This window comes from Paroedura picta, chromosome 1 (genome assembly GCF_049243985.1).
Source record: "Paroedura picta isolate Pp20150507F chromosome 1, Ppicta_v3.0, whole genome shotgun sequence".
Taxonomy (NCBI): Eukaryota; Metazoa; Chordata; class Lepidosauria; order Squamata; family Gekkonidae; genus Paroedura; species Paroedura picta.
The window spans coordinates 2,333,678-2,344,909 of record NC_135369.1 but is presented as its reverse complement, the minus strand read 5'-3'; positions in this window follow the sequence as shown (position 1 = coordinate 2,344,909).

Below are 11,232 nucleotides of genomic sequence, written 5' to 3'. Positions count from 1 at the left end.
AGTGACACACCTTTGGGAAACAAAGGTTTGGTGGAGACCACTGAAATCCCAAGGGTCGCCCCGAGGTCAGGCCTCCCCCTGAGGAAATTAGTCAGAAGATTATCCTGGTTTAAACAGAGCGGCCTTTCATTTCAGAGAAGGTAAACCGAACCTTTCCAGGAAGATACAAACCGGTGGAAGGCGGCTGCCAGGGGGACCTTGTCATTTTACCAAGCAATTGTGTCATAATGTTTGTGAGGCCTTTTCATACAGAGATGTATGTGCAGGGATGAACAATGGCCAGGGAACAAAGCACAGAGGTACATGAAGGCAGGGGGAGCGATCACGGGCACCCACACACGCCCAGAACAGTCACTGAGGCATCTTTGTTTCGGTACAAGGAAACAGCCCGATGATGGGGTTCTCCAGTCCGAAGAAACGACAAGAATACAGGCGTGAAAAGGACCCGGCTACCCTATGATTCAACAGTCACCCGGCGGAAACGGACACTTAATCTGGACATTCAGCAACACCCAGAACTGGCACATTTGTGAACTCCCTGACCCCGGAGCGCATAACAATCGAAGAACGCAAGAACATCGAAGTCTGGTTCGTCACATTTGTTCATGAGGTTTGACAGACCAAGACAAAAAAAACAACAACCTGAAAGATCTGCCTAAGAGAGCCCTCATCAACCGGTCCTTGGAGCAATCAAAATCACAAGATGTCATAGTCCCATTGTATACGGCACTGGTCAGACCACACCTGGAGTCCTGTGTGCAGTTCTGGAGGCCTCACTTCAAGAAGGACATCGATAAAATTGAAAGGGTACAGAGGAGAGCGACGAGGATGATCTGGGGCCAAGGGACCAAGCCCTATGAAGATAGGTTGAGGGACTTGGGAATGTTCAGCCTGGAGAAAAGGAGGTTGAGAGGGGACATGATAGCCCTCTTTAAGTATTTGAAAGGTTGTCACTTGGAGGAGGGCAGGATGCTGTTTCTGCTGGCTGCAGAGGAGAGGACACGCAGTAATGGGTTTAAACTTCAAGTACAACGATATAGGCTAGATATCAGGAAAAATACGTTCACAGTCAGAGTAGTTCAGCAGTGGAATAGGCTGCCTAAGGAGGTGGTGAGCTCTCCCTCACTGGAAGTCTTCAAGCAAAGGTTGGATACACACTTTTCTTGGGTGCTTTAGGATGCTCTGGGCTGATCCTGCGTTGAGCAGGGGGTGGGACTAGATGGCCTGTATGGCCCCTTCCAACTCTATGATTCTATGATTCAATTTTAAACACTCAAAAAAACCTTGTCAAAATATATTTTGGGGGCTGGGAACCGAAAAGAGAGTTGGGTAAGATGCAATGGAAAGGCCATTTCATGGGCAAGGGGCCATCCTGGGAAAGCCCTGCTTCTTCTGCTCAAGGCATTCATGCCCCCTGGTGCAAAGAGACTTTTCCTGATGCCATTTTATTTGTTTTGTTGTTAAGTGAAGTGCTGTTGATTCCTTCCCGCCTTCTGGTGACCCAGTGAATTAACGGCTTCCCAAATGGTCCTGTCACAAACAGGATTACTCAGGCCTTGCAAACAGACAGCCGTGGCTTCCTTGAACCAGCTTGGTGTCGTGGTTAACAGCAGCAGCTTTTAATCTGGGGAGTCGGGTTTGATTCCCCACTCCTCCTCCACATGCAGCCAGCTGGGTGACCTTGGGCAAGTCAGTCCTGTTAGAGCTGTTCTCACTGAGCAGTTCTTCCAGAGCTCTCTCAGCACCACTTCCCTCCCAGGGTGGCTGTTGTGGGGAGAGGAAGGAAAGGTGAATGGAAGCTGCCTTGAGACTCCATCTGGTAGTGAAAAGCAGAGTATACAAACCAACTCTTCTGCTTTTTCTTCTTCATGGAGACACTCCACCTCATCATGGGTCTTCCTCTTTTCCTGCTGCTTCCAACTTTTCCAGGGTCTCTTAGAATGGGGCCAGATCATGATAACCTCCGTTGAGTCAACCTGGCTTCTAGAAGTGATTTAATTGAGAAACCAGAGATTTGGCTTCCGGGTGGTCCACGGACTCTCTAAACTCTCTTCCAAGACCACATTTCAAAGGCATTACCTTTCTTCCTGTCTGCTTTCTTCATGGCCTAACTTTCACACTCTTGTGCAGTGATGTCCAATACTACGACCCTTTGACAAACTGCACACCCACCTCCCTGACCTCACAGGGACTGTCTCCGCAGCTAGCCACAGGGTCAACGTTTCTGTCTGTTCCCGCACTAAACTTTGCTTCTACGGACACAGCCCCGGTTTGCCCCGTCCCTCGCCCTGCAGCAAAGCAACCCCCAGGAAACTAGATTTCATCTTTTCAAGCAGGGTCGAAAGGGGTCTGATTCAGGGCTGCTCACGGTGGGAAAGCATGCAATTGGGTTTTTCTCTGCACCGGCCATTTTGAGTCACTTGGGAACACCCCCTTCCTCATCCTCTTTCTTCCTCCATTTCGAGAAATCTGCCTTTTTTTTTAAATAAAAGGGATGATCACATCACAACGCTGTTTCTAAGTGTTAAAAAGCGCAGCCGTGCTATAACGTTATAACTCAGGTGTTTGGGTTTTTTAAAATGACATTCAGGACATGTTGAGGGGAAGGGGGAATCAATCAAGGGCACAGAATGGTGGGATTTAGGGACGCCACGAAAACAAAGGTGAAAGCAGGCACCATTTTGAAAACAAAACAAAACATATTTTTGAGAAGGGGAAGGGAGCAAAGCATCATGGGAGGCTGCCTCCATCGGACGCAGTGCGGAAAGCATGTCACAAATTCAGCCTGCGAAATAAGGGGAGAAAGACGAGAATCACCTGGCAGCGTCCAAAAGAAACCCAAAGCAAGGCTAAAAATAGGTAAGTCTCCTAATAAGGAAACAGCCAAGGGCTACCAAAGCGGCTAACAGGTTTCTATACAACAAGGGTCTAAGCCAGGGGTAGTCAAACTGCGGCCCTCCAGATGTCCATGGACTACAATTCCAAGGAGCCCCTGCCAGCGAATGCTGGCAGGGGCTCATGGGAATTGTAGTCCATGGACATCTGGAGGGCCGAGGGCGGGCCAGCCACAGGTCCAGCTAGGGCAGAGCAAGGCCGCCATCCATCCTGCTAGCCGGGAGGCCGGGAGGGAGCTCCGACTGGCGGGACTTTTAAGGGCCCGTGGGGGACCCGGGACGAAGACCAGGAAAGCGTGAGTGTCCCGCGGGAGTCGGGACAGATGGGCAGCTTAGTCTAAGCCCACTTACTTGGGAAGGTTCAGTATGAAAAATCATCTTGTGCTAACTAGGGATTATATCTCAACACCAGCTTCAAAGCCCGTTCCTAAGAACAGGCCCTGATAGGGACCCCTCCCCTGGCCCCCAGCCAGGCAGCCAGATCAAGTGGGGCGGGCGGGGGCTGGGCGGCTCGTTAGCAGGGCCCAGACAGAGCTCCTTAGCAGGCAGTCAGCAGGCCGGGAGGTCCTCGTTAGCAGGCCCTCCATCACCACCCTTTGCCCAGGGCCTCTCCCCTCACCTGCTGTTGGCTCCAGGTACTGAGGCATCTGAGAGCAAAGAGGCTAGAGTCCAGGGCGGGAGCCGCAGGGGCAGGGCCAATCAGGGGAAAGCTGGTTGCACCCTGATTGGCCCTATTCCAACTTGGACAGCCGGACACGTCCCACCCCCTAGGCTGTTTCATAAATATATAGAGGGACAACAATGGATAGGGATGGGTGGCTGTGTGGAGAGTCCTTTGTGGTCTCTTCCAGCTCTGTGTGGTTCCGAAGACAGCTCACTTCTTCAGACGCTGCTAGAAGGGGAGCCCACCTGTCCTCATATCTTACAGATGGAGTGACTGCAGATGCCACAGGATAATCACTCCCCCGTCCAAGATCTAAGGACCGGTGGACTCACAGAAGCTGTATCTCAGGAGCAACGAGCAGGGACTCCTGAAAGCTCCTTCTTGGTCACTCATTTTGTCAGTGCTGAAGGAGCTGCAGGACTCTGGCTCTTTTCTGCTGCTCGGACACCCATATGGATCCAAGTGAAGAATCATAGAATCATAGAGTTGGAAGGGACCATACAGGCCATCTAGTCCAACCCCCTGCTCAACGCAGGATCAGCCCAAAGCATCCTAAAGCACCCAAGAAAAGTGTGTATCCAACCTTTGCTTGAAGACTGCCAGTGAGGGGGAGCTCACCACCTCCTTAGGCAGCCCATTCCACTGCTGAACTACTCTGACTGTGGAAATTTTTCCTGATATCGAACCTATCGTTGTACTTGTAGTTTAAACCCATTACTGCGTGTCCTCTCCTCTGCAGCCAGCAGAAACAGCATCCTGCCCTCCTCCAAGTGACAACCTTTCAAATACTTATAGAGGGCTATCATGTCCCCTCTCAACCTCCTTTTCTCCAGGCTGAACATTCCCAAGTCCCTCAACCTATCTTCATAGGGCTTGGTCCCTTGGCCCCAGATCATCTTCGTCGCTCTCCTCTGTACCCTTTCAATTTTATCGACGTCCTTCTTGAAGTGAGGCCTGCAGAACTGCACACAGTACTCCAGGTGTGGTCTGACCAGTGCCGTATACAATGGGACTATGACATCTTGTGATTTTGATGTGATGCCCCTGTTGATACAGCCCAAAATGGCATTTGCCTTTTTTACCGCTGCATCACACTGCCTGCTCATGTTTAGCTTACAGTCCACAAATACCCAAAGGTCTCATTCACACATAGTGTTACCTAGAAGCGTATCCCCCATCCAGTAGGCATGCTTTTCATTTTTCTGACCCAGATGCAGAACTTTACACTTATCTTTATTAAATTGCTTCTTGTTCTCATTTGCCCATTTTTCCATTGTGTTCAGATCTCGTTGAACTCTGTTTCTATCTTCCGGAGTATTTGCCAGTCCTCCCAATTTGGTGTCATCTGCAAACTTGATGAGTAGTCCCTCCACCCCCTCATCTAGATCATTAATAAATATGTTAAAAAGTACCGGGCCGAGCACCGAGCCCTGAGGTACCCCGCTACACACCTCTCTCCAGTCTGATGAAACACCATTGACAACAACTCTTTGAGTGCGGTTCTCTAACCAATTCCCTATCCACCTGACTATCTGAAAATCCAGATTGCAGTCCTTCAATTCATCCATCAGAACATCATGGGGAACCTTGTCAAAAGCTTTACTAAAATCCAAGTAAACGACATCAACCGAATTTCCCCGATCCAGCAAACCTGTTACTTGGTCAAAAAAGGAAACCAGGTTGGTCTGACAGGACCTGTTGGAGACAAATCCATGCTGACTTCCTTGGATCACCAAATTGTCCTCCAGATGTTTGCAGATCGCTGCCTTTAATATCTGCTCCATTATCTTCCCCACAACAGAGGTCAGACTCACTGGTCTGTAGTTTCCCGGGTCATCCTTCCTCCCTTTTTTCAAGATCGGAATAACGTTTGCTCTCTTCCAGTCCTCCGGGACATCTCCAGTCCTTAAAGAGGTTCCGAAGATGATGGACAAGGGCTGTGCAAGTTCTCTGGAAAGTTCTTTGAGTACTCTCGGGTGCATTTCATCTGGACCAGGGGATTTGAACTCATCCAGTGCAGCTAAATGCCTCTCGACAACCTCTCTATCCATGTTAACCTGCCACCCAGACACTATCCTTTGGCTACGGCCATCTCTAGATGTGCCTAAACTGTTTGACCTGTGGGAAAAAAACAGATGTAAAATAGGCACTAAGCCTTTCTGCTTTCTCTGCATCCTCCGTTAGAGTTTGTCCATCCGCACCCAACAGTGGGCCTATTGCCTCTTTTACTTTACGTTTGCTCCTCACATAACTGAAAAATCTTTTCTTGTTACAATGGGCTTCCCTGGCCAATCTTAGCTCACTCTCAGCTTTGGCCTTTCTGGTGACTGATCTACAGTGCCTAGTAACCTGTAGGTACTCTTCTTTAGAGCTCTGTCCTTCCCTCCATTTCCTGAACATTTTCCTTTTCTTTCTTAGAAGGGAGCCCTGAGATTCCGAAAAGCGCCTCTCCTGCCACAGATGTCGTCAGTCTTCAAGGTTCTTCTGGACTCTGGCTCTTTTGTACTTCCAATATAACTATGTCAGTGTAACACAATCGGGTACAGCTCCCTAATATGACAGGATGGTACACGGAAGGCACAATGACAGAACATCGACTTAGCATGCAGAAGGTCCCAGGTTCAATTCCGGGTATCTCCTTTTGAAAGATCTGGGAGTAGATGAAGGGAAAGGCATCCTCTTTCTCAGCCTGAGGCCTTGGAGAGCGGCTGCCAGTCTGAGCAGACAATACTCAGGGACCGGGGGTGGGGGTGCGGTGTCTGATTTACCACAAGGCAGTTTCATGTGTCGAGGTGTTCGTGAGTCACCATACGGATGGCCACAGGCAAACAAATCCCGCATGAACTAAAGCTGCTTGATTACCCCACAAGCAAGTCAATTGGTTTTGGGTGCACCATTCTGGAACATCAGTATCTAAACTCCGGCTTCCTATTTAAGGACGACTTTCTAGCCCTCGTGGCTGAACTGATCAACTCGGAAGGACGAGGGCCGTTTTAGTGAATGCTCCAGAGCCACGGACCCAACCTGCGTGAGCCTCTGTGAACCTTGGGAATTCTGTCATACTACAGTCAGTGAAACCACAAAATGGCTGCTACAGATGAGCCTTTGCAGGAGGCGGAGTCAGACACAAAATGGCTGCCGCGGATGAGTCACTGCAAGAGGCAGAATCAGACACAAAATGGCTGCCGCGGATGAGTCACTGCAGGAGGCAGAATCAGACACAAAATGGCTGCCGCAAATGAGCTGCTACAAGAGGCGGAGGCAGATACAAAATGGCTGCCATGGATGAGCCTTTGCAGGAGGTGGAGTCAGACACAAAATGGCTGCCACGGATGACCCGCTGCAGGAGTCAAAGTCAGACACAAAATGGTTGCCGCGGATGAGTCACTGCAGGAGGCGGAATCAGACACAAAATGGCTGCCGCGGATGAGCCTTTGCAGAAGGCGGAGTCAGACACAAAATGGCTGCCACGGATTACCCGCTGCAGGAGTCAAAGTCAGACACAAAATGGCTGCCGCGGATGAGTCACTGCAGGAGGCAGAATCAGACACAAAATGGCTGCCGCAAATGAGCTGCTACAAGAGGCGGAGGCAGATACAAAATGGCTGCCATGGATGAGCCTTTGCAGGAGGTGGAGTCAGACACAAAATGGCTGCCACGGATGACCCACTGCAGGAGTCAAAGTCAGACACAAAATGGCTGCCGCGGATGAGTCACTGCAGGAGGCAGAATCAGACACAAAATGGCTGCCGCAAATGAGCTGCTACAAGAGGCGGAGGCAGATACAAAATGGCTGCCATGGATGAGCCTTTGCAGGAGGTGGAGTCAGACACAAAATGGCTGCCACGGATGACCCGCTGCAGGAGTCAAAGTCAGACACAAAATGGCTGCCGCGGATGAGTCACTGCAGGAGTCAAAGTCAGACACAAAATGGCTGCCGCGGATGAGCCTTTGCAGAAGGCGGAGTCAGACACAAAATGGCTGCCGCGGATGACCTGCTGCAGGAGTCAAAGTCAGACACAAAATGGTTGCCGCAGATGAGTCACTGCCAGAGGCGGAATCAGACACAAAATGGCTGCCGCAAATGAGCTGCTGCAGGAGGCGGAGGCAGATACAAAATGGCTGCCTGAAGGCTGGCATCCCAACAGCACTTGGAGGGTGCCAGGCCCCCCCCCCCCAGACACCACGCTGGGGATCCTTGCTACAGAGGACAATTAAGGATGCAATCCTGTGTGACTACTTGGTGCCTTGTGGAGCAAAGCAGATAAAACTAGAGATGCAAAGACAAGTGTGAGATTTCTAAGGGTGGCAAAATCGAGCCTCCCCTGGTGCTGAATCCTTCCCCTCTGCCCCATGGAAGCACCGAATGTCACCCACCCCGCTTGTAGGTGTTACCGGAAAGGAGTAGGTGGACGTGCGGAGATTAAAGAGGCAGAGTCCAAATTGTGCAACGTGTGTCTACCACAAAAGAGCCTTTTTGTTTACACTACTCCTGAATGAGAGAAGAACAAAATTGCACAAGGGCTCACATGAGTACTCTCTGCTCCTGGGGAGGGGGGAGGGGATTGTGAATTACGCACAAAGCCTTTGAGAAACAATAGGCCACTTCAAGATGCAAAAACCTTGAATCCCAAGCTGAGCTCCAGCACCTGCTGGTCTCCAGAACTACCATGGGCAGACAGCAGCTCGGTTGGTAACCCAGCATCTTTCACAACCCCAAGGCAGCTGAGGTCATAGTTTTGCATTGCAGGTACACTTGAGCATTGGTCCCCAACATTGCACTGTTATAACATTGAGGATAGTCCCTATTTCCCACAAGTTGTTCTGTAAAGATGTGTCACTCCTGTGGGCCACTGTGGGTAAGCAGGTTGTTGTGAGTTCCTGTATTGTGTAGAGGTTTGGACTAGACTACCCTGGAGATACCATCCAACTCTTATGATTCTACGATTACTGGTCACCAGCATGCAGGTCTCAGGCAAGAATCAGGAGGGGGGTTAACCACTCAAAAAGAGTAACGGCTAGGGAAACCAGACCAAAACTTCAGAAGATCAGCACAAACTGGTGCATTCTGGTTCAAAGTTGGGTTTAGCCCTGGAACCTTTTTGGGAAAGCAAGGTCTGAAATGTGTGAAGCAGTAACCGAGTGCTTAGGTTTTGTCAACCAGGGTTGCATGAAACCCTGGGATTTCTTGATGGCCCTGGAAGGGCTTCCTGAATGGATAGGAGTTAATTAATGTTAATACATTTCTAAAACGTGTTAAACATTTATGGGGTGATATGACCACATATGGTCATACTGTCTACCCCCTCCCAATTATGCCAATTATAAACCTGCAGAGGGAGTGAGGGAGAGGGACCCTGAGTGGATGGGTACACAGCAATGCTTCCCAATCCAATTCTGCATGATCTACCACTTCTAGGGTTTCTCGAACCCTAAATAATGTTTCATGGGTTTCCCAATGGTAAAAAAGTTGAGAAAGGCTGTCTTAGAATTATAGAATATCATGGAGGGTGCCACAAAGGCCATGTAGTCCAACCCCCTGCTCAATGTAGGTTCAGCCTCAAGCATCCAGGAGAAGGATCTGTCCAGCCGCTGCTTGAAGACGGCCAGTGAGGGGGAGCTCCCCACCTCCTTAGGCAGCCCATTCCACTGCTGAACTTGACCCATAGAATCCTAGAGTGGGAAGGGGCCCTGCAGGCCATCTAGTCCCACCCCCTGCTCAGTGCAGGATAAGCCTCCAGCCTCCAGGAGAAGGATATGTCCAGCCCCTGCTTGAAGATGACCAGTGAGGGGGAGCTCCCCACCTGAGGCAGCCCATTCCCTGGCTGAACTAGACTCCTAGAATCCTAGAGTGGGAAGGGGCCATAGAGGACATCTAGTCCACCCCCTGCTCAGTGCAGGATCAGCCTCAGGCATCCAGGAGAAGGATCTGTCCAGCCGCTGCTTGAAGACGGCCAGTGAGGGGAGCTCCCCACCTCCTTAAGTAGTTGATTCCACTGCTTAATTCCTCAAACTGTGAAATACCCCCCCATATCTTGCCAGTACCCTTCTCCATGCAGTTTGAAGCCCAACTATGGGTCCTCTCCTCTGCTGCTAACAGGATGCTCTCCCTGCCCTCCTCCGAGTGACAACCTTTCAGATACTTAGAAAGAGCCACCCTGTCCACTTTCAACCTCCTTTTCTCCAGGCCAAACCTTAGAATCATGGAATCATAAGAGTTGGAAGGGGCCATACAGGCCATCTAGTCCAACCCCCTGCTCAACGCAGGATTAGCCCTAAGCATCCTAAAGCATCCAAGAAAAGTGTGTATCCAACCTCTGCTTGAAGACTTCCAGTGAGGGGGAGCTCACCACCTCCTTAGGCAGCCTATTCCACTGCTGAACTACTCTGACTGTGAAAAACTTTTTCCTGATATCTAGCCTATATCGTTGTACTTTAAACCCATTACTGCGTGTCCTTTCCTCTGCAGCCAGCAGAAACAGCATCCTGCCCTCCTCCAAGTGACAACCATTCAAATACTTAAAGAGGGCTATCATGTCCCCTCTCAACCTCCTTTTCTCCAGGCTGAACATTCCCAAATCCCTCAACCTATCTTCATGGGGCTTGGTCCCTTGGCCCCAGATCATCTTCGTCGCTCTCCTCTGTACCCTTTCAATTTTATCCACGTCCTTCTTTATCCCTCAGCCCTTCCTCACAGGGCTTGGTCCCCAGGCCCTACATCCTCCTCCTCGCTCTCCTCTGCCCCCTCTCCGTTTTGCCCACGTCCTTTTGGAAGTGAGGCCTCCAGAACTGTTCCCAGGACTCCAGGTGGGGTCTGGAGAATCCGGTATGCAGCACAGGGACTGTGACTTGGGTGTGAGGCCTCTGCTGGGACTGCCCAAGGCTGCCTTGGCCATATTCACCATCACCCCCCACTGTCTGCTCCTGTTTAGCTTGCAGTCCACACGTGCCCCCAAGGTCTCTTCCACACCCCCTGGGACCCAGACGTGAGCATGGGCATGGGCCCTTCAGTCAGCCCCTCTGCAGACCCCCCAGTTCTTTGGCTTTTAGAAGCCAGGCCTTCAGCATTGCAGAGAGTGGGTTTCAAGCCCCCACCCCACTCCACCCCACCCCACCCCGTTAGAAACCAGCCTCCAGGGGCCAGATGACAAAGGCTGATTCGAGGCTCTGACAGGAGGCCTTGGGGGCGGAACCAGGTGAGACAGAAACGGCACTTAGTCATTCATACCTGGGTGATATATCCGTCCAAACAGGTTTCTCAGAGCTCAGCGGAAAGGCATTCCCCAGTTGGGTTTAAGGGCTCAGCAGCCCCTTCCTCTCTTCCAACAACCTGGAAAACCGCAACAGAACTTCTTACCGGAGCCCATAAATGCTCCATGGTTGTGCCAGCTGCTGTCATTCGAGGGGGCCTCTCTGTGGCCCAGGAGGCTGATCCTGGGGCCTTTGGGGCTTGAGGCCGTTGCCCCATCCCTGAGCCATGGATCCTATCCCGGGATGCAGCAGACCCTTCCCAATCTGGAATCGTTGCCCTCTGCTGCTAGAACAGGAGGATTCGGCAGGGATTACTCAAGAGCAAGGGAGAAGCGTTCTGCTTCGGCCGCGAGGGACCCTGGGCCAACCTTCACTCCTGCTCGGGGTTAAGAAGGGCGTTAAAAACAGAAATCTCAGCCTGCA